General features: G+C 46.0%; 1 protein-coding gene across 1 annotated transcript in view; it reads left to right on the forward strand.

The window, feature by feature from the left end:
* The window catches only part of FTO (FTO alpha-ketoglutarate dependent dioxygenase), a 1,722,050-nt gene that overhangs the window by 671,608 nt on the left and 1,022,970 nt on the right, over positions 1 to 27,472 (forward strand). The gene's annotated exons all lie outside the window — the stretch shown is intronic.

Below are 27,472 nucleotides of genomic sequence, written 5' to 3' on the forward strand. Positions count from 1 at the left end.
ATCGCTTGTCTTGGGGTCCCATCTATGTATGCGTGCCAGGGTGTGGTACCAATACATGGCTACTTTCGTCAGTGTCTCCGTGAGGCCAGTATGGTAAGCCGAGTGTCTGGCTCTATGATAGATTCCTTCCCATTCCTTCCGTGTGAGTTGCCTCCCAAGGTCCTCCTCCCATCTTGCCTTCCCTGGGTGATAGGTGTGTATGTGTGTAAGGAGTAGGTGTTGGTACAAGTCGGAAAGCAGTTTCTTCTCCGACGTGCGGGTGAGAAGCCATTTTTCATAAGGCGTGAGAAATCGTTGTGCGCCTGGACGAACGGACGGGTGTAGGACCCAGTGTCGCATCTGCAGGTAGGGGAGCCGATCCGCCTCCTGTATCCCGTAATCTTCTCTCACTTTCTGAAAGGAGAGGACTCCCTCCAGGTTAAACATATGCCCCACCTCCCTGCAGGGGGTGGCCCGCCATGCTTTGAATGCCTGCGGATCCAGGCCGGGTGTAAAATCTGGGTTCCCAAAAATGGGCGTCAGCGGGGAAGGGAATGAGGTGAGTTCATTCCGCACCGCCACCTGATCCCAGATTTTCATCACAGTACTTGTGATGTATGACGCGTAGAGATTCGGGGGTCTGTGACATCTCGGCAGTAAAGGTACACCCTGGGGGGGGGCGGCCAGCCACCGCCTGGTCCTGAAAGATTCAAGTTGGTACCACTCAACCAGGGTGCGTAGCTGTGCCGCCTGGAAGTACAGGGTGAGGTCCGGGAGACCCACGCCCCCGTGTGCCGGTGGGAGAGACGCTATTCGCTGCTTGAAGCGAGGACGGCGCCCGTTCCAAACATAGCGTGTCAGGTCTGCCTGGGTCTTTTGAAGCCAACCCGTTGGCGGGCATAGCGGGAGGGTTTGAAAGATGTAGAGAATCTGCGGCAGAAGCGTCATTTTAATTGCCGCCACGCGCCCGAGCCAGGATAGAGTGAGGCGGTTCCACTTTCGCAGCGCCTCATTGATTTGCCTGCCCAGTTTGGCGTAGTTAGCGTCGGCTGTTCCCCGCACTGTAGGCGCCAAGAGGACCCCCAGATATGAAACCGTAGACGCCGACCACTGCAGGTCGAATTCGGATTTGGCGTCTGCCAGAATGTCAGCGGGTAGGGACACGTTCAGAGCCACCGACTTGTCAACATTGATTTTAAAGCCTGACGCTTGCGCGAAGGAGTGCAATTCTATCAATAGAGCCCGTAACGATTGCATAGGGTCCATCAGGGAGAGTAAAACATCATCCGCGTACAGGCTGATCTTGTGTGTGTCCCCCCCAAAGGGGATGCCCCGAATACGAGGACGGCGCCTGACCCTTTGCGCCATCGGCTCCATATAGAGCGCGAACAGGAGAGGGGAGAGCGGGCAGCCCTGTCTGGTCCCCCTGCCGATCGGGAGGCGCGGCGAAGTGTGTCCTTTGACCCTCACTGTTGCCGTGGGCTGGCGGTAGCAATTAAAGATTCGAGTACAGGTGGTATCCCCAAAGCCGAATCTCTGAAGGGTCTGCTCCAGGTAGGGCCAGTGCACCCTATCAAATGCCTTCTCGGCATCGATGGTGAGCAGCATACATCCCGGTCTTGTGCGAGAACCGGCCTCTATTAGGTGGAGAACGCGCCTGGTGTTATCGCTCATTTGCCGCTGAGGGATGAAGCCGGCCTGGTCTGGAGCGATCGGCTGTTGCATATACGGTGCCAGTCGGCTAGCGATAATACTCGTATACAACTTCAGATCCACATTCAACAGAGAAATGGGTCTGTAAGAGCTGCACCTAGAGGGGTCTCTCCCGTCTTTGGGGATCACAGATATTGCCGCCTCCAGCATTTCGGGGGGGATAGTCCCAGACTTATCGAAGGTGTTGAACAGGTCCCGTAGCAGGGGGGCCACTTGCTGGCAGAACTTTTTGTAAAAAGCTGCCGAGTAGCCATCGGGCCCCGGGGACTTACCTAGTTTAAGTCGGGAAATCGCGGAGATGACCTCTTCCAGACCGATGGGCCTGTCAAGGAACTGAGACTGAGCCTCCGTCAAAGTCGGGAGAGTTGCCCCGTCAAGATAGTCGCTGCCGCGTTGCCAGTCCAGGTCGTCTGCCTCGTACAGGTCGGTGTAGAAGGCCCCAAAGGCTGCCGCTATGGGCGCGCTGTCTGTGATCAGATCCCCCTGATCGGACTGGAGGGCCTAGACATGTCGGCGTTGCCTTTGTTCCCGCAGTTTGCACGGCAACAGCTTCCCACACCGATCCCCCCCTGTATAGTAGGCATGCTTCAGGCGTATCGCAGCAAATTCCGCGACGTCCTGGTCTAACGCCGCTAGCATCTTCCGCTCCGTGCACAGTTGGCGCCACGCCCTGGCTGCCCCGGTGCGTTGATGCAACTGCTCCAGCTCCCGGACACGCTTCGAGAGGTCAGCCCTCTTCTGCGCGCGCTCCCTATTGTTGGCCGCTGCTAGAGAGATAAATTCGCCCCGGAGGACGGCTTTGAGCGCGATCCATTGGGTGGCCTTGGAAGTGTCCTCGTTAGCATTGTGCCGGAGAAAGTGCTCGATGGCCGTCTTAATCTTCCCCACGAGGGAAGGGCTCTGCAGCAGGCCGTCTCGCAAGCGCCAGTGTCGTTGCGGGCTCGGTGCGTCGGGCACCAAGAAAGTTGCTGATATCGGGGAGTGGTCAGAGAGCGAGGCCGGTAGAATTCCTACCCCTTGAGCGCGTGCAGCCAGGGGGGTTGAGCAAAGCAGGTAATCTAGTCGCGCATATGTCTTGTGGGCTGCGGAATAATGGGTGTAAGTCATGTCGTGAGGGTGAAAGTGTCTCCACAAGTCGAGCAGCCCCAGATCAGTGAGATGAGCATGCCCCTCCGCTGACAAGGCTCCCACCTGGCCCACCCTCTGGCTGGAACGGTCAGTGACATTATGAAAAACTAGGTTGAGGTCTCCCCCAAGGAGCAAGTGTTGGTGCGTGTTGGCCGTGGCCTCATCCAGCGCCGTGCGTATGAACCTCTCCTGACCCTCATTGGGCGCATATATAGAGCCAATTAGAAGTGTCTGCCCCGCTACCTGGAAGCAGTGGAGCAATAGCCTTCCCCTGATCTCCGCCTCCTTTTGCAGCACCTTCCCCTTAAAGGACCTCGCTACCAATATGGCCACTCCCGCCACCTTCTTAGAGGTAAACAGCTGCTCTGGAAAGGCCCGGGACCTAAGCCTATGGTGATCTTTGGACAGCAGGTGCGTCTCCTGCAGGAGACATATGTCAGCTTGTGAACGCTCTAGAAAGGAGAGGATTGCATTGCGCTTGTTTGGGCTGTTGAGTCCCCTAACATTTAGGGAAAGAACGGTCAAGTGATACATCAATCTGGATGCGGAGCGTGAACTCGCTTATGGTCAGTGCGGGTCAGTGGCCTAACAGATAAGCATTCAGTGCCATCCCGTGGCGCCAGCGGACAAGAAGGTCCCCACCCATCCCCCCCATCCCTCCCCCCCCAAACAACTGCCCCCCCTGATTCAGCCCCAACAAATCCCGGGGGCCCTCCCCCCGCCCTCACCCCACTGCCCTCCCAGTCTTCCTCCCTCTGGGGAACCCCAACTTGGAACCAAGTGAACTGAACCATTGTCCCGGTCCTGTTAAGCCTCACAGGTCCGTAGAAGAGTGTCTATGGGAAACGTGACAGTGGCGGCCCTCTCCCGGCCCCCCGACCCCTCCCTTTCAAAGCGAGGTGTGAGCAGTGGCCCTCTCATGCTGCTCACGGGGCTACAGTGGTATCTCGCTCCACTTCCTGTACTGCTGCTGCCTGTTCCTGAGCTATCGTTTCAGGGTCTGGTTTCAAGCGGGCCCACCGCCTGCATCTCCGTCTGACTTTCCGCCATTCACCCTGACCTCGCTGCTCCGACCCTGCCTGAGAGCCCTGTTGCGTGTCATCCTCCGAGTCGGAGGGATCCGGCAAGTCAATGTTCAAAAGGGAGCAGGTGTCTTTGAGGGAGCGAAGTTGTTGTAGTTTCCCTTGCCATTTAAAGATGATCCGGAACGGGTGGCCCCAGGAATACGGTATTTCCTTCTCACGTAAAAAGGCGGTCACGGGTTTGAACTCACGCCGCTTCTGCAGCGTGATGGCGGACAGGTCGTGATAGAGCGCTACAGTCACTCCTCGGAATTGCAAAGGTTGCTGCCGCCGGGCCTCTTGGAGAATCCGTTCCTTCAACGGGAAATCCGGGAGATAGGCCAGTATGTCGGGCGGGTGGGCCGGTGCACGTCTCGGTAGTCCCACTCTGTGTGCACGGTCTATGCGAACGGGAAAGTCCTCCGCCTCCCCCAACACCGCACGAAAGAGGGCCTGCAGGTATCCAGCGACACTGTTCCCCTCGGCGCCTTGTGGCACATTCCGGACCCTAATGTTATTTCTTCGTGAGCGGTTTTCCAGGTCCTCCGCGTGTGCCTGGAGGCCGACATGCTGCTCTTGAAGGCGGAGGACCTCTTGCTGCAAGTGCGTGAGCTCGTTACTGCGAGCGTGGCCGGACTCCTCCACCGCCGCTACCCTCTCCCCCAAGCCATCCAAGTCTCGGCGAAGCTCCCGCAGTTCCCCAGCAATGTCTTGCTTGAGAGCCTGGAAGTCATCTCTAAGGGTGTTAAATAGTGTCTCCAGAAAGGAGCGCGTGATGGGAGCCTCCCGCTCTTCCTGCTGCTGCGAACTTGTGGCTGCTGGGGTAGAGGGGGGTGTTTGCGCCTTCCCTCCCTTGCTAGTGGGTTTCGCGAGCATGTCTGTGATGGTGCGGTTGGTTCTGCGGCTCGAACTGGCCATACCTCCTCCCGCCTCAAGTCCGTGGCTCGGTCCGTCCCGGGGGGAAGCCCACTCCTGACCGCACTCGACCAGCGCAAGGCCACCAGCGGTGCCCCAACGGCCTTCGACTCTCCCCCACCAAGATCTCGGGGCCACTCCTCTCCACAGGGCTCACCGGCCCCGGCTTCCAGACCCCCTACGTTCTCGAGTATTCCTCACTGGGGGCTCGATCACTTCACCCCCCGAAAATCGCGGCCCGGCCCGCTCCGCCGCCGCGGTCTCTTGGCACCCCGGGCTTTTCTAGTAGGCCGTGTGCTTGGGGGCACTGTTCCTGTGTAGGCCGGGCCCACCCCACCTTCAATGCTCCGGCGGGGGGGCCAGCCTCAACCCACTAGTGCCACGGGCCCAGGTCACCCCGTCGGCGCTGCTCTCGGCTGGCCCTCTGCTCTGCAGCCTCTGCACGCCTCCTATCTGAGGCCGGGCAACCACGTGGCCAGGGTTCCAACCGCTCAGGCCCTGCGTCGGTACCTCTGGGCCGCGGATATCGTGCTCCGCACTCCGGTCCCTATGCTAGGTCTCACCCGCGCCCCCGGGGCCCCCTGCTGCCTGCATAGTGCCCTCAATCCGTCTCTGCTGGGCCCCAGGGACGCGCGGGCTTACCTGCGGGTGTTCTGTTCGGGCCGGACCTCCGTGCTGCGGGGAATCAAGGGCGTCCTTCGGTGAGCCCCCTGCTTCCCTCTGTTGTCGCCGAGTCCGTCCGCCGCCCACCACGCTGGCTGTGCCGCTGCTGCTCCAGGCTGCCGCACCTCGCTGCCGCCACCAGGCCCAGAGCCGGGACCTCGCCCCGGGCAGCACGCCACCGGGACGCCAGGCGTAGATCGCTCCGTGCAGCCACTAGTGCCCCTGCACAGGTATGGGGCCCAACGCCCCCGTTCAGGCCTCCGGACACTTCCCGCGGCTCCCGCCTGGCTACTCGCTGTCTCCGTGGGTGATGGCCGGGGACGCCCGTATAGGCCCAAGCCGGGGCCTCAATTAGTGACGGTGCAGACGTGCACTGGGTCGCCACCTCTCACTTCGCTCCAGGGGCGGGCGCTTCACCTCCGCCAGCCCCCGGGGGCCTGTATACTGCCTCGGGTGGGGGCGCCGGTCTCCGCTTGCTCCTCCGCCGGCGGGGTCACTCCGTGGCGCTCCCCGGGTCTCTCCGCTCCGGGCTCACTGCGGCCGGGGCCTCTCGTCACTCGCCGGCTGCGCGCCAGCCGCGCCATAATCGCTCGTCACCGTCCGTTGGCAGACGGTCACCGAGCCGGTGGGTTCCGGCCGCCACTCACGGGTCAAGGTGCACTGATTTCGGGGGCCACTGCTGTGCGAAGAGGGCTAACAGGGCATAGGGCCGGGGAGCCAAGGACAAGCACGTCCGTCTAGCCCGCCATCTTGGCCACGCCCCTCTCTGATAGTTTTAAATATAATGTGTTGCATAGTTTAGATGACAGTTTATCTAAATTGCGACTGATAGCGCGGACTGGGCCCTAAATGTTATAATGCAATCATGATTGAGTACTTTTCCGAGCTAGGATCTTCTTTTCTCCCGCGATTGATCTTTGAATATTGTATTTGTCGGAATCTGGTGTCCGGGGCTGGATTAGAAGCTTGTCTGGATGTTTATGGAGGTTGTCCGCCCCCATGCGCCATGACTGCCTGGTTTGCGGTCCATGCTCCCTGCGGACGGCTTGCGGTGGATTGTATTTAAAAGGAGCGGGACCCGCCAGCAGCTTGTCTACCAAAAAGGCACGGAGTTCCAGCCAAAAGGTGCATGATTAGACTGCTGGTTAATGACAGTGAAGGACACTTGTCTTTCCCATGCGGATTCTAGGACATGCAGGTTCATGCAGTAATCGAAGACAGCTATGCAAACACAGAGCAAAGAAAGCACCGACCTTGAAAGTACTCATGTATGTGAAACATTTCATTGCTAAAACACCCGTTTGTGAACAAGGAAGTGAAAGTATAGCAATGTTAGCAGAAATGACGAGACTCTCTTTCAAAGTGTATGATGGGATTTGTAGGAGATTGGTGATTACGAGGGATAATTGTAGTCTGACAAGGGCCTATATATCATGTGCCTGCGCCACAAATCCGTTGATGACGGCTCACATGTGAACAAGGCTACCGATGTAGCTGAAATGCGTCAGGGAAAGCATTAAGCTGTCTTTTGCAGAATAAAGCACTTGTTAATTCTGACGAATCTGGTGTCCGGCGCGCCTCTACTTGGATTAGAAGCTTGTCTGGATATATATATTTTATGTGACCAAGCTCCGTCTGCAGAGCGAAACGCATCAGGGAGGGCACTTGATCTGACACTAACAGAATAAACTTCTGCACTGCTGACACTTTATCGGTGTAATGGCGTTCATGATTTGTAATTGAATCATCTGTGGAGAGGAGGTCTGTGCCCGTTCATGACCGCAGCGAGAGGCGGTTGGGATTCTCTTGATATAAAGAATAGGTCGCACTCCAAAGGATCTTGTGATATTCCAGTTGTTTTCTTTATTACATAAACTCCACTAGAAAACACACCAACGCGTTTCGATCTCTACCTGAGATCTTGCTCACGGTAACGCACACTGTTTGTTTTGCAGTATTTAAGTGAATTCCATTGAAATTACAGAATTTCCTGCAAACAGCTAAGCATTGTGGTATTTGTAGTGTCCCTATTTTACATTGAGTTCCTAACTTTACCTAACTTTACCTCATAACCCAAATATATTTAATACATAGGTAAATGAAATTAAATAAAAATTATATAAAAATTATAATCATAAAGGCCCCCTTTTAAATAAAGAAACAAGTTTCTTAACAGTATAACTCTGTGGATACTCCGAGGTTTTAGGATGCATAATTAAACCAAAATTATTCATTGCTGGATGTGTTTTAATTACTCTTTATGGCTGTATTTAGTATATCTAGATTTTCCTATGCATTACTTTCTCACTACTTAGTCTTTTCCTGCATGTGCATGCCTCTGGTGGCTTTTACCTCTATAGATGGTACCTACAATCATTCATCTATCAATATTGATATGCCTCCAGTGGCATATATCAACTCAAACCTTCTAGGTGTCTTACTCAGATCGGATCTCTTGTTCGGACAGTCCTTGTCAATGTCCCCAGAGTTTAACTGAACTTAATTCAATATTGCTGTCCCCTTGGTGACCTCTGTAAGTGCCTAAAGTTACTATTATATACAAGTGAAAAATCTAAACTATAATTTTAACCCAATGAGTGAAAAAATTCATAAAACATAATCCTAAAAGAGGAAAGAGACTGAGTATTGCCTGTAATCTTTTTAAAGCACAACATTTCTTGCACTTCTTTAGTCCTGATACAAAGACGTTTACAGATGAATGTACATTTCTTCACTTTGGTTCAAACCAAAAGAGGTCATTGATCGTAAACTTAAGATATATCGGGATTCTGTTTGTCTTAGTGTTCTTTCTCTGTCTCCGCCGCATGTTTGTTTTTTAATCATATCAATGCCATAGAAGCTTAAAGTTTTCCAATTGCTGTCGTGGTGGGTTTCCATATGCTTGGCCACGGCATTGCTCCTGTCTTTATGAATTGTTCCAAAATGCGCTTCTTCAACTCGCATTTTGTGCTGCCTTTATATTTCAATTGGCTGGGGCATTCAACAACATAGACAACGAATTGGCTTTTACAGGTGATCAAATTTTGAATATTCCATATTTTTCCATTGGCCATCATGACACTTTCTGTATTTTTGGCGATTTGGCAGACTTTACAATTGTAACATTTTTTAAAACCTTTACTTTGGAGCCAGGTTTTCTTCCCTTCTTTGCGAAAGTGACTGTGAGTCAAACAGTCTCCCAGATTAGGTGCTCGTCGGTATGTTACCTGCAGAGTGTTGCCTACAAGGGAGCCAATGGTTGTGTCTAGTTTTAAGATTTTCAAATTTTTCTTCAATATTTGTCCTATCTTTGTTGATTCTTTGGAGTAGGTGGTTATGAATCTTATCGGTTCAGCTGCTGTTTTTTTGGCTGAATTCCCTGGGACTGGTTGAAATCCTTGATTTCTGATTTGCTCGTTCCCATCCATTCTTTATGTGTGTCTTAGAATATCCTCTCCTTTCGAATCTTTTAGCAGTGGAATCACTTTGTGTCAGCCATTGATTCTTTTCTGAGCAAATTCGCCGTAGTCTTAAAAATTCGCCATATGGAATATTTTCAAAAAGACATTGTTGATGAAAACTGCTAGCATGCAGTGTCGCATTTGTTGAAGTCTTTTTCCCTGTGTAACGTTGTCTGTATTTGGTTTGCCTCTATGTAGATTTCTGTGTCTAGGAAAGTGACTCTCTTTTGACTTGGTTCATAGATAGGTGAATTTGAAGTTTGCCGGTGTGTTGTTTAAAATCTCATAATACACCTTGAACTCTATTTCTGTGCCATCCCAGACAATCAGCAGATCGTCGATAAAACGCACCCAAAGTATTCTCTTATTCAGGAACTCATCATTTTCTGCTTGCCATGCCCATTTTTGCTCCCACCATCCCATGGTCAGGCAGGCAAAACTCGGACTAAAAGAGAATCCCATCGCGGTACCTCTGGTTTGAGCAAATAGTTCATCTCCAAAGTGGAAGACATTTCTATTCAAACACTTCCTGGTCATTTCTTCCAGCATTTTATTGTGTTGGGTATATTGTATGTTTCTTTCGTTCAAAAAGAAAGCACAGGCTGTGATGCCAATTTCATGGTCAATGTTCGTATATAACGATGTGACATCCATCGTAATGAGTTTGTATGTAGGTTACCAAGGTGTTCCGTTCAGATGTCTTAACATATCAGTGGTGTCCTTGATATATGAGCCTAATTTTGACACAAAAGGTAACAAAAAATAGTCGATCTAGTTGGCCATAGGTTCAAAAAGGGATCGATTAGAAGACACTATGGGGCGTCCTGGTGACCTTGTACGATTTGTATGTACTTTGGGTAGGAAGTACATGGTGGCAGTTACTGGATGTTCCACGGTTAAATATTTCCATTCATCATGATCTATCAGATTTAAGTCTAGCCAGCCTTTTAGTTTTGCATCCAATTCTAATTTCATTTTCATAGTTGGATTTGAGGATAGCTTATTATAGTAGGTTATATCACTCAATTGTTCATGGGCCACCTCTATGTAATCTTGTTTGTCCCAGATAACAATATTAGCACTTTATCTGCCATTTTTATTTCAATTTTTTCATCTTGACTTAGTATTGTTAGGGCATCTCGTTCTTCCGGTTTTAGATTGTCAAAATATCTTCAATTTATAGAGGTCCTATATGACTGCTTCTCCTAAGGTATCTATTTTGTTGCCTGGTGGCAATTGTGGATAAAAAAACGATGTAGCTTTCTTTTGGCTCATCCCCGCTCCGAGCTGTGGACATACATCTTCAAGAGCTAAATGTTCTGATTCAGTTATTACATTTAGGTTTACTAAGGTTAAATAGATTTCAGATTCTTTTGCTCGAAGGGAAGAGTTCAGTGTTGTTTTTGTTGCCAACTGTTTTTTGTTTATGTTTTCATTTTCTTTATCCTTAAATATTTTTGACAATTTAATTTTCCTTATATACTTATATAAGTCAATCCTTGTCTGTGCCAAATCCATATGTACACTGGGACAAAAGTTGAGGCCTTTTTTCAATAGAGAATTCTCTGCATCTGCCATTGGTCTGCATGACAGATTTATTACCGTTAGTTCCTGTTTGTCTTCTAGAATGTTTTCTTCACAAACATGCTTCTCGTTACTGCTCCCACTTTTTCTCTACCGGAGGCCCCTCCTTCCTCTTCTTGTCTGTTTTTTCAATGTCTTCCCCTGCCTCTGCCACGCGTCTTCTGGTTTTGCGGCTGGAATCCTCTCGCCTGTTCCCCTTGGCGCTGCTGTAGGACCAGCCGCATATCCCCTAAAAAAGCCTGTTTTCTTGTGGTTTCTCCTTCACTTTGGTCTGTTGATGCTAATGATGACACACTTTCTGACGTGCTTAACATGTTTTCGCTGTGATCCTGTTGTTTCAGGAAATCAAATTTCCGTGCCTATGTGAAAATTCGTCCTTCACTGTAATCGTCTTTATCTCTTTGGAATTTGATTCGTTTTCGGTTTTGTACAGACTCCTCATGGAGATCAATTTGTTTTTCTGGTTCAAGTTTGAATTTTTTCATGTCCGGGGATAAATCCATTGTTGATAATTCTTTTTCAATTTCTATTAATTGATTTTTAATTGTTTGTAATGCAATCTCAATATGTTTGACTAAAATATTCATCAGACCTATTGAGGAATTCAGGATGTAATCTCCCCATTCTTGCAAAAGTTCATTACTTGAATCTTGGTGGCTTGGCATTAAATGAATTCTTAGGCCTCTCTGTACTCTTTGCACTTCAATGTATTTTTTCAACGTGGTGACCTCCCACCATTTGTTTATTTCTTTCTTCGACATTTTTTCCCATGTTTTTAATTTTTGCTTTGCATCTGACTTTTTAGGTGCCTTGGGGTCTCCCCCTCATTTACTCCTGTATGAAAGAATTCAGGTGTCTCTAGCAGTGTCAGTCTCTTTGCCTCTCGGGATTCCATAGTGTTTTCAAAGTATTGGAGTTATTTCAAATAAACTTGTTTGTTCTTTTAATCATTGTTTCCTTGCCTTAACTGTTTGCGTTATTTGACTTGGCTGTAATGAATTTCTCCTTAATTTCAAATGAAATTCTTTTGAGTAGGCAATGTTTTCCCAGCTTGTCAAAATATGCACTGTTAAAGCATTCGCTAACCGGCAATTACTTCAGTGACAGCATATGCTCAACTTGCAGACACACGGGTGCTTACCTGCTCTGGCGGCAAAGATCAAGCGTCCTCAACCCTCCAGTCTCGAGCGCGTCCTCACCGCTGAGACAGTCGGCACTGTGTTGCCTCCTCCGTTGTATACTGGCATTTAGCGTTTTTTTCCGCCTGTGATCGCCCAAATCCGCTTAACGATTTGTTGCTTTCTTGCTTTGCTCTCTTCACGGACATGGCACTGCTTTTAGCTGTGCGGTACCTCGCAGTCGAGCAGACTGCCCGTATATTTCCAAAGCCTCCTCCTCTCAGAAAAGAATAGGTCGCACTCCAAAGGATCTTGTGATATTCCAGTTGTTTTCTTTATTACATAAACTCCTCTAGAAAACACACCAAGGCGTTTCGATCTCAACCTGATATCTTGCTCACTGTAACGCCCACTGTTTGTTTTGCAGAATTTAAGTGAATTCCATTGAAATGACATCATTTCCTGCAAACAGCTAAGCATTGTGGTATTTGTAGTGTCCTTATTTTACATTGAGTTCTTAACTTTACCTTATAACCCAAAAATATTTAGTACATAGGTAAATGAAATTAAATAAAAATTATATAAAAATGATAATCATAAAGGCCACCTTTTAAATAAAGAAACAAGTTCCTTAACAGTATAACTCTGTGGATACTCCGAGGTTTTAGGATGCATAATTAAACCAAAATTATTCATTGCATTAATCACTCTTTATGGCTGTATTTATTATATCTAGATTTTCCTATGCATTGCTTTCTCACTACTTAGTCTTTTCCTGCATGTGCATGCCTCTGGTGGCTTTTACCTCTATAGATGGTACCTACAATGATTCATCTATCAATATTGATATGCCTCCAGTTGCATATATCAACTCAAACCTTCTAGGTGTCTTACTCAGATCTGATCTCTTGTTCGGACAGTCCTTGTCAATGACCCCAGAGTTTAAACTGAACTTAATTCAATATTGCTGTCCCCTTGGTGACCTCTAAGTGCCTAAAGTTACTAATATATACAAGTGAAAAATCTAAACTTTAATTTGAACCCAATGTGTGAAAAAATTCATAAAACATAATCCTAAAAGAGGAAAGAGACTGAGTATTGCCTGAAAACAAATCTTTGATGCCTGCTACAAAGACATTTACAGATGAATGTACATTTCTTCACAGTAAAAAAGAGAACCAAATTTAAGGCTTTATGTATCATCTATAGAGCATTGAACAGCCTAGGACCTGACTTTTTTAGGGAATCACTGTTGGTATATGTCCCTAATAGAGCTTTAAGATCTGCCTCATCCGCATCTCTATGCATTCAACGGGTGAGAACGGTTACATGGGGAGACAGACGCTTCCTGGTAGCCGCCTCGAAGCTCTGGAATACCTTGCCCCACCATATAAAAAGCAGTTCCTCACTTATGATTTTCAGAAAGCAAGTGAAGACATGGCTATTCATCCAATAATGCACAGGAGGTGCCTCTCTTTCTGCCCAGCGCCGAGACACCATTCGTGGTATTTGTTGCGCTTTATAAGTTTAATAAATAAATAAATAGATAAATACCCAAAAAGTTGTTATCATCCGGAATTTTCCATTTCCCTCCTTACATTTTTTCTGTTTTAACAGATCCTCTCTAGGTAACAATTCCACTCTCCTATGGGTACTTTCTAGAAGACCAAAGCCATAACCCCTCGCTAAAAACCGGTTAAGACTTCCCTTAGCTGCCAAGTCAAAATCGCACTTTCTAGAACAACTGCGCTTTAATCTAAGAAACTCCCCATAAGGAATGCTATTTTTCAATTTTTGGGGGTGACTGCTTGACCCATGTAGCGTACTGTTGCCAGCCGTAGGTTTCCTAAATAGGGAAGTTGTAACTTTCCCTTCCTGTATCTCAACTCTCAGGTCCAGATAGTTTACTGCCACTAAACTAATCTCACCGGAGAGTCGTAGATTGACCTCGTTCTTGTTCAAATGTGCTATAAACTCTTCTGCCTTACTCGCAGGTCCCTTACATACCCGAAAAAGGTCATCGATATATCGCTACCATGATACTATATTGCTGGTCCACTCTTCGTTGGCCACGGACCAGGCCAACTGCTCCTCCCACCAGCCCACGAATAAATTTGCGTAGTTGGGGGCGAAGCAGGTGCCCATCGCAGTCCCAGAGACCTGTCTATAAAGATCTCCCTGAAAGATATTATTAAACAGGCAGAATTCTATCAACTCTAGCAGCATCCTGTTATGGGTTGCAAATTTCAATGCTCGTTTCTGTAAAAAGTATTTCACTACATTCAGTCCCTGCAAATGATTAATGCAGGTATACAGGCTTGTAATGTCTAATACAATCAGACAATAAGATGACTGCCACTCTAAGCCATCAATGTGACTGATGAAGTCAATTGTGTCTCTGATATTCTATTTCAGTTCAAGCTCAGCCTTACTTTCTATGGTTTTTATGGTTGTAATAAGGTTGCTACATTACTCTTAACTTTATTTTCAATCAATTTTTTCCTGACTGCACTAGCACAGTGATTTTAATGTTATTTTTGTATATACACATTTAGTTTTGGGAACATTAGAAGACATGATTGGTTTCATTGCACAATTCTGTATAGGGTGTTTGCACATTACCCATATATTGAGTTATCTATACGAGTAGAGAAAGTGACATTTAGTAGTACGGCATTGATTGGCCTTAATAGCACCACATTATTTTGCACTGGGTACCATTGTGAACCGAATACTGCATGAACTATAGGTTTCTTTATACATATAGCTTGAGTAGTTTTATTCTTTACCGCATTGGCACATCAAAGATATCTAGGTACTGTGTGGACGAGTTGTTCATTTGCTACTCACAATTATGTATACTGGGGTAATGCATAGAATGTATATCCAACGTATTTTGCACTTTATATTATCGTAGTACTGTAATAATTGTCCAGAACATTTCTGCAATTTAGCGTATTTGCACAATATGACATCTTATCAGTTTAATTATTAATGGACATGGTCACTCACATAATATATGTTAGAAATAGTATCACTCATTAGTAGTACACAAAGAATACTAATTTACCTTTTATAGTACCTTAGTATGTATGTTTAACACTCATAAACTTTCAGAAAACACTCGCAATCACTGGAAGTTGTCATGAGTGATGTCATTTTAGATGTCATCAATGATGTCAGTGACCTTGTCATGAGTTATGTATTATGTGCAGTCCTAAGCAGTGCATTGTGGGGACGTAAGTTATAGTTTGCTCAGGTAATTCAAATTCAAATTCAGGTAACTGTAACTGCTGAATTACACTGGTTTTGTACACGTGAAATCTGAGCCTAACTATAACGTCCCTGTAACCTTTGTTTTGTTTATATCTATATATCTAGAGAGAGGGGGTGTGTTTTGTGTGTGTGTGTGTATATATGGTAATTGTAATTGGGTATTTATAGAGCTCACGGCTACTCCGTAGAGCTTACCGGCGCTAATAACCACTGAAAACAGGCAGAAAGAAAGGACACACAACTTCCAGATTTATGCTACATATCAAAATAGCCAGGTCTTTAGCTTCCGCCTGAACTCACCTAGGTCAGTTGTCTGTCTAAGGGCAATGGGGAGATCATGCCATAGGCGTTGGGGTTGTTAGGCAATGTCCGCACCACTCAAGGGGAGACTTAAAAGCAGAAGTCAGCAAGGGATTCAGGGATAAACACATTTAGTGCATTCATAAGAATGTTGGCTGTGTCACACAGCCAATCAGATTCCTTGGAATGCACTCTGTAACTTCTGAAAATGTCCTTCAATTTCAGCCCTCTTGACAGACAGCTGCTGTTTTAGTGGAGCAGTAGAAGCTGGGGACAGAGATGGTGCTCCCATGTCCTGACTTTTTTTTACAGTCAATAATGCTGTTTATTGGCACCTACTGGGCGTCGCAGAGGGAATAGAAGGACACTCTTCAATGCTTGTTGCTAATCACCATAAGTCGGATCAGGACCAAGGACTCTCTTTCCCCTATCAATGCTACAGTTCTCCCCCATGCATTTGAAAAGCTTGTCATTGTTGTCCATGGCTGAAAATGCCAAACAGCTGCCCGGCAGGCAGCTCTTTTTAGTTAAAGCACCAATTCTAAGAAAGTCTCAATCTCTTCCCATTATCAGACGAGCCCAGTCTTATCCGGAACAGACATAAACTGAGAGGCCTAATTGGCTCATCAGGCATTATACAGAATTCTGAACTTCCGGATTGAATATCCTTCTCTCGTCCTAGTCCTTGTCATCCATCCACTCTTCCCCTTGTATTGTAATGTATGTGGTCTTGTAAAGCACACTGCTGCCCTGAGGCGTCGTGGCGCTGTAGACCGCTGGGGAACCCGTCCTGGCTATCCCTGTGAGATGGTCCCTACTGGGTATCTCCAAGGTGAAACCAGGCATCCCCGGCGAATGTGGGGGGCCGTTGTAGAGATGAGGCAAGCTAATGCCCAGAGTTGCCGAGTGTGATCCCTGGTTAGAGTAGGCACTGAGGCGAGAATTATCGAGTCCGCTGACCCTGGTCCACAACCCTGCCGCGTCGGGAATCGAACCCTGGTCCCGGGCCGTTCTCTGCTTTCGGGTCTGCCGCCTCTAACCAGTGAGCCACACCACTCCACGTATTAATTCCATCCCTCTTCACCTCAAGCTTTACCACACTCTGACGTGATTTGATCTTCTGCTGGCTCTGCACCATCTCGAGAGAGGCCTGATGTTGCCACCTGCTGGACTATGAAGGCTCATCCACTTGTCTCCGTGTCATTAGGTAGGACCCATGGGGATTCTAGAGATACATACCTCTGCCCGCTTGGAGTGGCCAATTGCTCCAGAGGTCCATATTGTTTGTCCCTGTCAGTGTCTTACCCCTTCTGGATTAGCACCCTTGTCTCTACTCCATTTCCAGCATTTTCTGGACCGCTACTCATCACCTTGTCCCATACATCACTCTTTCACAGGGGTTTTTAATGCTCCACCACCTACAGCTTCTCGGGCCCCTGGTTCTCCCTGGCTGTATGTTCTTTGCAGCACTGGGGGCACCTCCTTCCACAGTCCTCTATCGATTAGGCTAATGTCGTTGATCCCAAACAGTGCAACCTACCTTGGAATCATCACACGGACACTATACCTGCCTACCAGAAACCCAACTGTGTTCTGTAAATTGTTACATCTCTGGAAAATGAGAGCCATTGACACAGGAGGGTACTGAGATTGTGGGTCACATTTGTCAGCGTTTCGTATTTTTGCTTCATTTTACCATTGCCTCCTCACAGTAAATTTAGTTTGTTTTTTCGATGCACCAGGAAAATCCACTTGCTAAAAACAGATGGAGCCTCCAGGTAAAATATCTGGGTGGGTAGGATGAGCAAAAACCTCGGGAAATCTGGACTGGAATTGCGAACAGCCCCAGTAATTCCTTATTTCTCAGGAGACCCTACATGTCAGACATGGTAACTTCACACCTTGGGAGTTACCAGTGCCTCCGGAATCGCTATCTGGGGATGGTGAAGTAATGGGCCCTTACTTTATGGCACTCAGAATGAGCCCTATGTTGACTGGTAGTTCCTTTTCTTTTGTTTTTGTATTTCTGAATTGGTATTTTACATTTTTACTTACATACATTGTGAGGTGTGCAAATGGAGTGTTAACAGTTCGGCTTTTGACAATAAACAGTGTACAATCCTCTAACGAGGGTATGTATCAATTATTTGCCAGTAATGCATGTTTCCAAATAAGCACATCTGTTATACACATCAAGCTTACGAGCCCGGTATTGGACCTCAAGTATAAGTTCGCTGTCCCGAGTTCTTGAGTTGAGTCAACTTAGCCCAGCGCCAGAACAGCTGCATGCCAGAGAAATGTTATATCTAACAATTCAAACTTTAATATAACAGAGTTACCTAGCCCGTTCCCAGGCCATAACATCAGCAACCCCCATTACGCTCAAGCCTCCCACATAACAGTGAAGCGCGTACACATGTATATTTTCGTATGGCACATTCTGAACCCCTGTGCAGTGGCGTAGAAAGGTCAGGTGGTGACCGGTGCGGAAAATTTCTTGTCACCCCTAGCTTGACAAAATGGCAAAAAAAAAGTATTTAAAACACATATTTTTCCCATTTTGTCACCCCCCTCAGTGATGACACCTGGGGCAGCCCGCACCCACCGCACCCCCCTTCATACGCCCCTGTGGCATCCAGACATCCACTGGGAGCACACTTGGTTAGAACGGGACCTAAGTATACCTGTCTCTAACCATGTTCCACATCCCTAGCTGGGGAATCTCCAACTGTTGAGTGTGTAGTGAGTTGTAGGACCACTAGTATAGAATCCCAGTGTCGCGCAATGGGGTATTTTCTTAAACCCAGCGCGTCCTCTTGTTAAACGCTGCGCTTTCCGCTTGTGCTCAAACTAGTATTGACTGGTAGTTCATTTGGTTACAACCAGTCCATCTCTCTATAAAAACGTTATCATCTGTAGAGGCGTGCGCACTCCTCTGCACCTCTGTGTGGAACATGGCGTGTGACAATTCAGAATATTAACGGCCCCCAAAGCTATAAGAATGGCTTGGGGGACAGGTAATAGTAATTTTTCATGTATATTGTATTAATAAACAACTGTTGTGATATTCAGCCCTAAATTAGACAGACAGTGCCACAATGTGGCAGACTGTCATAAGTGCCAGTGTTGACAATTAAGTGACGGTGCTGAGCACCGGAAACCACCACCAAAAAATAAGCATTGGAGATCCCCTGAAGGCACTATTTTTTTCCGTCCCTTTCTCCATGGCACATGGCATTTATCCTTTTCTGGGCCCCAGTTATTTTGAAGATGGTGGTTTGTCAAAGAATTCTGTTTGCTCCTGAGCACTGCAAATTTCACAACTTCTCCCTACATGTGCATTCTGACTATATAACTGGCCATACCCACTTGATCGATTCCACTCCCCTCTATTCCTACATTAGCGTCAACGGGGACATAAAGTGCTATGTAAATGCGGAAAACAAGTGCAATATGTTAGTGTGTCAGCGGGAATAGCAATTGCAGACATTTGTGAGTGACGTCAGCAGTGTCATGGTCAGATTTTTTGGGGGGCTCTGGGCAAGAATTATTTTGGACCCCAGTTTGGAACCACTTTGAATGTTATTAACCTTGTTTTGCTAATTCAATCCCTGTGTTGCCTAACAACCTTAAATCATATATTAAAGAAAGATTAAGATACAAAAATATGCAGATGTGAACGAGAAAGACAGCTTACTTTCCCAGGGTGCTCCTTTGAGGGTGGAGCCCTGGGCAATTGCCCACTTTGCCCATACATTAAAACTTTTCTGAGTGACAAAATTATCACCAATAGGCAGCACAAGATATATACCATAAAAATATTTCACGCCAACCTAATCTGGCCAATGAGTAAACATTTATTTTGCTCCAATGTACATGATACTCTGTAATATATTGCGTTGATACAATGCGTCTTACGCTTGATGGAGAACAGAAGTGCTTTGCATACAGGGAAAGTTCTACTGGGTGGGGTGGCATGGGTTGAGGAGTGTCCATAGCGTAGCCTACAAGTGCCATGTAGATGCTGTGCGCGGGAGCCAGGGTTGTGGTGTCACCTTGTATACGCTGTTATACTTAAACAAGATCTTGAAGCAACATGTGAGGGATAGCATGGTTAGGTAAGCGGTCATTCATGTAAGCAGTTGTGCAAACTGACATTCATGTAAGCAGTTATTCAACTGTCATTCATGTAAGCAATTATGCAAACTGTCACTCATGTAAGCAGTTATGCAAACCGCCACTAATGTAAGCAGTTATTCAACTGCCATTCATGTAAGCAATTATGCAAACTGTCACTCATGCAAGCAGTTATGCAAACCGCCACTCATGTAAGCAGTTATGCACTCTCATTCATGTAAGCAATTATGCAAACTGACATTCAATTAAGCAGTTATGCAAACCGCCACTCATGTAAGCAGTTATGCAAACTGTCACTCATGTAAACAGTTATGCAAACTGCCACTCATGTTATGCAAACTGTCACTCATGTTAGAAGCGATGCAAACTGTCACTCATGTAAGCAATTATGCAAACTGTCCCTTGTAAGCAGTTATGCAAACTGGCCCTCATGAAAGCAGTTATGCAAACTGCCACTCGTAAGCAGTTATACAAACTCGCCCTCATGTAAGCAGGTATGCAAACTGCCACTCATGTAAGCAGTTATGCAAGCTGTCATTTATTTAAGCAGTTATGCAAACTGCCACTCATGTAAGCAGTTATGCAAACTGTCATTCATTTAAGCAGTTATGCAAACTGCCACTCGTAAGTAGTTATGCAAACTGTCCCTCATGTAAACAGTCATGCAAACTGCCACTCATGTAAGAAGTTATGCAAACTCCCACTCATGTAAGCAGCAATGCAAACTGTCACTCATGTAAGCAGCAATGCAAATTGTCACTCATGTAAGCAGTTGTGCAAACTGTCACTCGTGTAAGCAGTTATGCAAACTGTCATTTGTATAAGCAGCTAAGCAAACTATCACTCGTGTAAGCAGATATGCAAACTGCCACTCATGTAAGCAGCTTTGCAAACTGTCATTCGTGTAAGCAGTTATAAACTGTCACTCATGTAAGCAGCAATGCAAACTGTCACTCATGTAAGCAGTTATGCAAACCGTCACTCGTGTAAGCAGCTATGCAAACTGTCACTCACGTTAGTAGCTATGCAAACTGTCGCTCATGTAAGCAGTTATGCAAACTGTCCCTTGTAAGCAGTTATGCAAACTGGCCCTCATGTAAGCAGCTATGCAAACTGCCACTCGTAAGCAGTTATACAAACTCGCCCTAATGTAAGCAGGTATGCAAACTGCCACTCATGTAAGCAGTTATGCAAACTTTCACTCGTGTAAGCAGCTATGCAAACTGTCACTCACGTTAGTAGCTATGCAAACTGTCGCTCATGTAAGCAGTCATGCAAACTGTCCCTTGTAAGCAGTTATGCAAACTGGCCCTCATGTAAGCAGCTATGCAAACTGCCACTCGTAAGCAGTTATACAAACTCGCCCTAATGTAAGCGGCTATGCAAACTGCTACTTGTGTAAGTAGTTATGCAAACTGTCACTCGTGTAAGCAGCAATGCAAACTGTCACTCATGTAAGCAGTTATGCAAACTGTCACTTGTGTAAGCAGTTATGCAAACTGTCACTCTTGTAGTAGTTATGCAAACTGTCACTCGTGTAAGCAGTTATGCCAACTGTCACTCGTGTAAGCAGTTATGCCAACTGTCACTCGTGTAAGCAGTTATGCCAACTGTCACTCTTGTAAGTAGTTATGCAAACTGCCACTCTTGTAAGCATTTATGTAAGCGGTCATTCAAGTAAGCAGTCATGCGAGCTGTCATTCATGTAAGTGCTCATATCGGCTGTCGGTCATACATGTAAGCGGATTTCACTGTTGGTAGTTGTGCAGGGAGTCTCTCGTGCCTGGACAAACGCTCTTACTGTTTCGTGACTGAAATACGTCAGGCTGAAGGTTGTCTGAAGAGCCTTCAGTCGGTTAAATTGAAAGCCTGGCGGTGCCTCGGCTCACAGGTCGCCGCGAGGAGAGTGCTCGGTGCGCAGTCAATGCAAGGTTAATGTGCGTGTTAGCACTTCAGTGTGGCGGCAGCGGCACAGCCGGTGTCCGTCTGGTACAAAAGAAAGGGAATATGGATCACCTACACAGCTGGCATTTAATAACCAATACTTTTAAATAATTTACTGAAGAGCAGAGGCGCCCAAAATGTCAAGCAATGCTGTTGGCCTTTCGCGTCTTGTATTGACTCAAAACATAAAACCGCTCCTATAATCATTGTTTAAAGGACAGCCGAGGATGCTGTTATTTGTGGATGCTAAACCTGCAGCCTGCTCTGCTTTATTGAAGAACCGGAAGTGCGCTGGTCTGGAAGGGAAGGAATGGAGGCCACTGTGCTTTTGAAGACGAGTGGTATGCTGCCAGCCAGATACGGTGCGTGAGGGTCCACTCGAATTTAAGGATTTGCCAACCTTTTTATCTGCACCTCCTACAGGTCCAGCTGGAAGCCGCTTTGATGGCAAGCATTGGCAAAGCCAATAGGTCTGGCTTCAATGTGCAAAACCTGTAAACACAAGCTTTAGCAAAATATGTTTACATACGTTGTATGAACAAATGCTGTTTGTCGCATTATACCCTGACGAATTGGCTTTTAGGACAAAAGTAGCAAAAAAAGGATTGATGTTTCTGTAATGCACAAAACAGATAAATAATTGAAGGTGACGAAGACGGTCATGAGTGTGTGTAGTTTACCAATGTAACTTAGTCCCCCACTCATTACAGTGGAAGCACTTCCTGAAAGGTGGAATGATACACCAAACAGCCAATAGTATGAGGTGAGAGAGTTATACTTCTCTGGGTGGAACGAAACCCGTTAAAAATATATATTTTTCAAGGAATTGGTACCAGTAGCCAGACCTAAATATGTCATCCTTACTGGTGATTAACGATGCAATATCCTCAAGGAATTTGAGAACATGCATTTCCAGCTATTCTCCTGCATATTCCCTGCCGTTGCTATGATAATCGATCTTGGTCATTTTTCCTTTAGCATCAAAAGATTCACTTCTCGAGTTTATAGGTTGCTTAAATGTATGCAGAATTTAGCATCGGTTTATCACTAGCAGATACCTGCTCGTAAGCAAGCGGTGATGGTACAACCATGATGTTCCACTGAAAGTACCAGACTTCTATGCGCTGCTAGCGGTTCTCTCTGCTAGGCTCCCCTTATGCAAAAGGACACAAGACTTCCTAAGTTGTAAGACACCTTTGTTTGCCCAGGCTTCTGGGTAGACCCCTTTGCCCACCTTCCCCTGCTCCACCCAGAGTCAGGTTCAGTGGCCTGCGTATGACTTCAGGCCCTTGCCCTTTTACCCCCTTGATGTCTCTATACTAAACCATCATGGGCTCTCTTTGCCTTCTTGTCCCGTTCTCTGGTTGAATTGAAGACTTTATTTTGGGCAAGACCATGCTTCTAGCAACCCTCTCATGACCCTTCACCTCTTACTGTGCAGCTGTGTGACTTAGTTTCATCGCTCTACATACGGCAGCTCCTATGGTGGTGTTGCCAACCTCCCCTTCAACAGAGCATACATTGTGACTCCCTCAATGGTAGCTTGTTGTCTAGAATTAGGAATTCTTTCATGTCAACCCTCTTGTAGGGATGTGGCCCTTTCTCTGGAAATGGTTTCTCTGGAAATGGCAATGCCTGTAGACATGCCAGATGCTCAGTTGCTGCAAAAGCTGCAACCCTTTCTGAATGTCCCTCTTTACCATGGGTAACGGAGGGGTGACCTATGGTTCCCTTCTTCCATTCTTTGAAGTGATCTTGTTCAGCTGGGATTCACTTTGTGGTCATTATTATTTTATTAATTTGGGTAAGAGGTCATAACTCTGTTTTTAGGGCTTTCCCTTTGTTCAGCCCCTTACCACCCTATGCCGTCTGCTGTTTCTTCCCTCTAGGGGATCCAGATCAGTAATGTGCAGTCAGCACCATATGCTTGCATGGCATGACGCCTTGTGTCTTAAAATCTCTCTGTCTGTTTTCTCATGGTCATGTGGTTGTTTCACGTCTTGTGGTGTGGTATCATGGAGCTTTCCTCAGAAATAGCTGTTTTCACGTATGGACTATTTTCAGACTTTTTTTTCTGTGTTCTTTTCACATTGGTGGCCCAAAGGCTAATTCGTGTTTTTTGTTCAATAAGAATCCTCTGTTGAGGAGGCCGCTCGCTATTTGCTTTAAGCCTTCATTATAGCAGCTGCAGTTAAGGTATTTCCCACCTATGGCTTTGGATGAGGTTATGGTTTTAGACTACAGGTTTTCCCTTTGGGTCCTCCTATTTATGTCTCACAGGAAAAGGTATTTTGTTGAGTGATGACTTTTCTCCTCCACTTTAAAAGTTGATGCTTTATAATTGTTCCATTAATGCCGTGAGAGTGAGATTGGATGTACCAGGAGAGCAAGGACTGGTGGCTTAAAGCCTGTGCATGTGTTTGGCATTTCTAAACATGGTGCGGTCCATATGTGCTTTATTAAAAATATCTACAGTAAGCACTAAGTTCAAGTGTCACACATCTTGCATTTTTTATAATGTCATTTATCCTTTTCTTGTAATTGAAAAGATACTCCGCCCTGCAGCATCACCTGTCGTGCACCTTTGCCCATTTCGAGAGATCTGATCACTTCAATATCGTATATCTGTTTGACATGACTGCCTTTAGCCACTCATGTGTACTGCCATTCAAAATGTATGTGCCATTAGTGCATGATTTTAGACTTGAAGTGCATTTATTTATTTTTGTTTTTGAGCTATGCCTGTCATGGACATGATCATCTCAAGGCGCATAATGTTTGGACACGGATATATATGAAACCTTGGTGCATAGGTACGATTTTTTTTCACAGACCCTTTGTAAATATCTGGAGGCATGAGCGTTCCACAGATTTTCAGGGAAGAGATTCATTTTTAACTTCTTGCTGAAGCTGATGAGTAGTGGTGGTCCTTGTGTGAGTTGGTAGGCTGACTTGAAATGTTGTAGATTGTGCAGGATATTGCCTATTCCTCCAGCTAGTGTAGTTGAAGGGTTGGGTAGGGGCTTCAGGAAGGTGGCCTTTTAGAAGGGTTTGCTGTAGATGTTTTAGATACTTTGTTTCAATGGCGTCTGAAGGTTGAACCTGAAATGCAATTGAAGGTGAAACACAGGATCTTCAGTTTGATTTTGGACCTAATTGGGGAAAAAAAAGTCGAGTTTACACAGGGTATTTTCTGTTCCCTCATTTTTTCTGATGGCTGTGTGATTGCTGTGTTCAATGGCCAAAAAAGAAAAAACAAGTCTCTTTGCCATTAGTTTGAGACACTTATGCTCACTGACACTTCTAGAGTTCCATGGGCGTTATTGAGATAGCTGAAAATGTTCTGGCTGCTGTTGATTTTTAGGCACATCTTTGTGTTTACGTATGGACGAAGGGAAAGTTGAGATTGTAGAGCGTTGTGACGAGTGTAATCTTGTGTGGGATGTTTAAAAGTGCGGGAACACATCCTAGATGGACTTCGTAGGTGATGGGACATTTCGGCCAAATGAATAGACCAAGTGTCATCTTTCACAGCATTCATGGTAGAAGAATTTGCATCCTTCTAGTCTGAGCCCCATAACTCTTGTTGCTGTGTGAATACTTTCAATCATGGCGTGGTGGAAGTGGAACGTGTTGAAGCAGCATTAGAATATTGTGGAGTTTTTGATGCTGTGTCTTCGTTTAGGTGGAGCTTGTCTTCAGAAACTGTTATAGTGAGAATGTATTTATTGAATATGAAGTGTCATGACCGATACCACTATTCCAACTTTTTTGAACCACTCTTCAGCCTTACCTGGTGTATCAACCAAAAAACTGATCATGATTCAGAAATCTTTTCTTACCAACTTCAATGCAGTTTCACTTGTTGATGTATTTTAAGTCTCCTAACTGAGAAATAATAATTGTTGCCCCTGTGTACTACATGTTTTTTCTCAAGTTTAACTCCCTCTACAACCTCTCACATACTGTTGTCTTGGGAACCTATGCTTCTGCGGTTAGCGCAACCAACAGTACTTTCCGCTAGAAGGTGTAATTTATGCTGCAGGGCCTAGTTCCTTCTTGAGAATATCAATTGGGTGGTATGAACCCGAGTTGACCGCACTGTTTATTTTCTTGGGACACTACGCTTTCTCTTTTGTGCGATTGGCATGGCTGGCACATTGCATCGTTCTGCAAGAAAGCTGCACCTTCCTGACAAAAGCAGGGCCTGATCCTCTGTTGACAGACCAGCGCGCTAAGATCAATATGTCGCACTTGAACCTTATTAAGAAGGACATGTGTTTTTTTTTCTTTTTACTTCCATGGACACATTGTTGACACCCGCACACTCCCAGAAAGTTGAGCTCTCCTCATGTTCTCCACCTCAGACTGTTTGAAGCCGCTTAGTTTGCTGTGTTCTGATCCTGTCGGCAGAGTTTAGCCACCGCATTGTTTCAGTGTTGTCAACATGTCTCGCTTTGTTCAAACAGCTTTGCTCCAGGTCGGCTTTACGCGTTCAACAATCGCAAAGCACATGTCCCCTTAAACCCTGGCCCTGGTCTTGCAGTGGCTGTGTTTATGTTTGAAAGTAAGTCTTCTCAGGTTAGGTATTTGGAGCCTTTTCCTTGAGTGTTGCACCTTCACAGGTGTCTTTGTCTGCTTCGTGAGAGTGTAGTAAGGATAAACAAAAAAAAAATCTTTGTGGTGACAGGTGAGGATTACAAGGGCTTTTGATGCCGTGTATGAAACATAACTACCATTATGAAGATAAATTACTGTATCCTAACGGCTGACAACTGTATATTACATAAAAAGAAAAACACACACATACAAAAAAAAAGTGGCGGTATTAAGATGAATGAAGTGACTTAATGATTTTGCAGTAATCAGTGCTTGAGTCAATGTTGATACTGCGCCTTGACCACAATAGAGGGACTTGGGCTCTGCGGTACCTTTGAGGCAGGAGGCAGAAAGGAAGAGAAGAAAGAAACAGGCTTTTGCTCTAAATTTTAGCTTTGTTAAATATACAATAAACATTCTCTGTAGTCCCAGGGCTCACTGTGCAGCTCTTTTTCAGAGCAATCTTTGTATTAACCTGTATCAACTAAATGATAGCTGGCAGGTATGCCAAATTAGGCTTTTAAAAACTTGCCAAATGGCTTTCCTTGGATGCTTGATCTTTGAAACCCTGCTTTGACTTTCAGTCGCATTTCTGTGAAGTCCTATCTTTAAATCCTAACGTCTTAGTATTTCATTTCAATCCAATCCCCCCTTGATACCCAACCTCCCTCTTGCTGTCTGCTGCATGCATGCCGCCCCACTCACCACCATCACTTTTCATGCTCGGGTACCACTTGTTTGGCTTTCAAGATCCTCATCCCTTGGATAGTTATTTGTATGGTCAGGGGGAGACGGTCCTTTAATTTAATCTAGCGGTCGCCGGGCGGGCTGAGCTGCATTAAGCTTTTGGTGCCCCCCAACTACCCCCTCCACCCCTGCCGATTCAGGGCTGCTTCTCTACCGGTGTTAACGTTCCTCCTTATTCACTTCATTAAATATAAATTGTGAGTCTAAGGTTGTGATTTTCCATACACCTTCTGTGCTGCAACTCCACCCTCCAACTTTCCTTGGAAATAGTCACTATCCCACCACCAACACCTCTGGACAGCCCCTTCTCACATTTGATGGCGCCACTTGAGAGACATCCAGCTAGGGTGGCACATTCAGACAGGTCTGCGCGAGGCTCTAGGTCCACCCCTGTCTATTGCTTCTAGATTTGGAGATCCAACCTTGAGTATTCTTTTGTTGCCCCAAATGGAATGCTTGCGTTGTGTGGAATGTTAAGATCTAATGATCTGGGAATTTCAAAGCCCTAGACGTCGATATCATGGGTCTGATTCACAACGAGTTAGGTACATTTCAGTAACTTAGTCATACATAGATTATTCTCGTATGTAACGTTAAGAGCTTCTACTAATGCATATAGATGTTCCTGAGTAAATTGCCAGATTCACAGAAACAAAGAGCAGGACACAGCCTTCTGCGGTTGATGTGCAGGGAACTTGTACGTGGTCAAGTACAAAGTGGGAAAAGCTATATTTTTCCTTGTAGTCACATGAGTGTACTTTTTGATAAGGAAAGTGTTCCTTCTTTAGGACATGCAAATACAAAATACATTCCAATATGAAAATACAGTACACTCACTGTGATAACT

Source organism: Lissotriton vulgaris, chromosome 12 (genome assembly GCF_964263255.1).
Source record: "Lissotriton vulgaris chromosome 12, aLisVul1.2, whole genome shotgun sequence".
NCBI classification, from domain to species: domain Eukaryota; kingdom Metazoa; phylum Chordata; class Amphibia; order Caudata; family Salamandridae; genus Lissotriton; species Lissotriton vulgaris.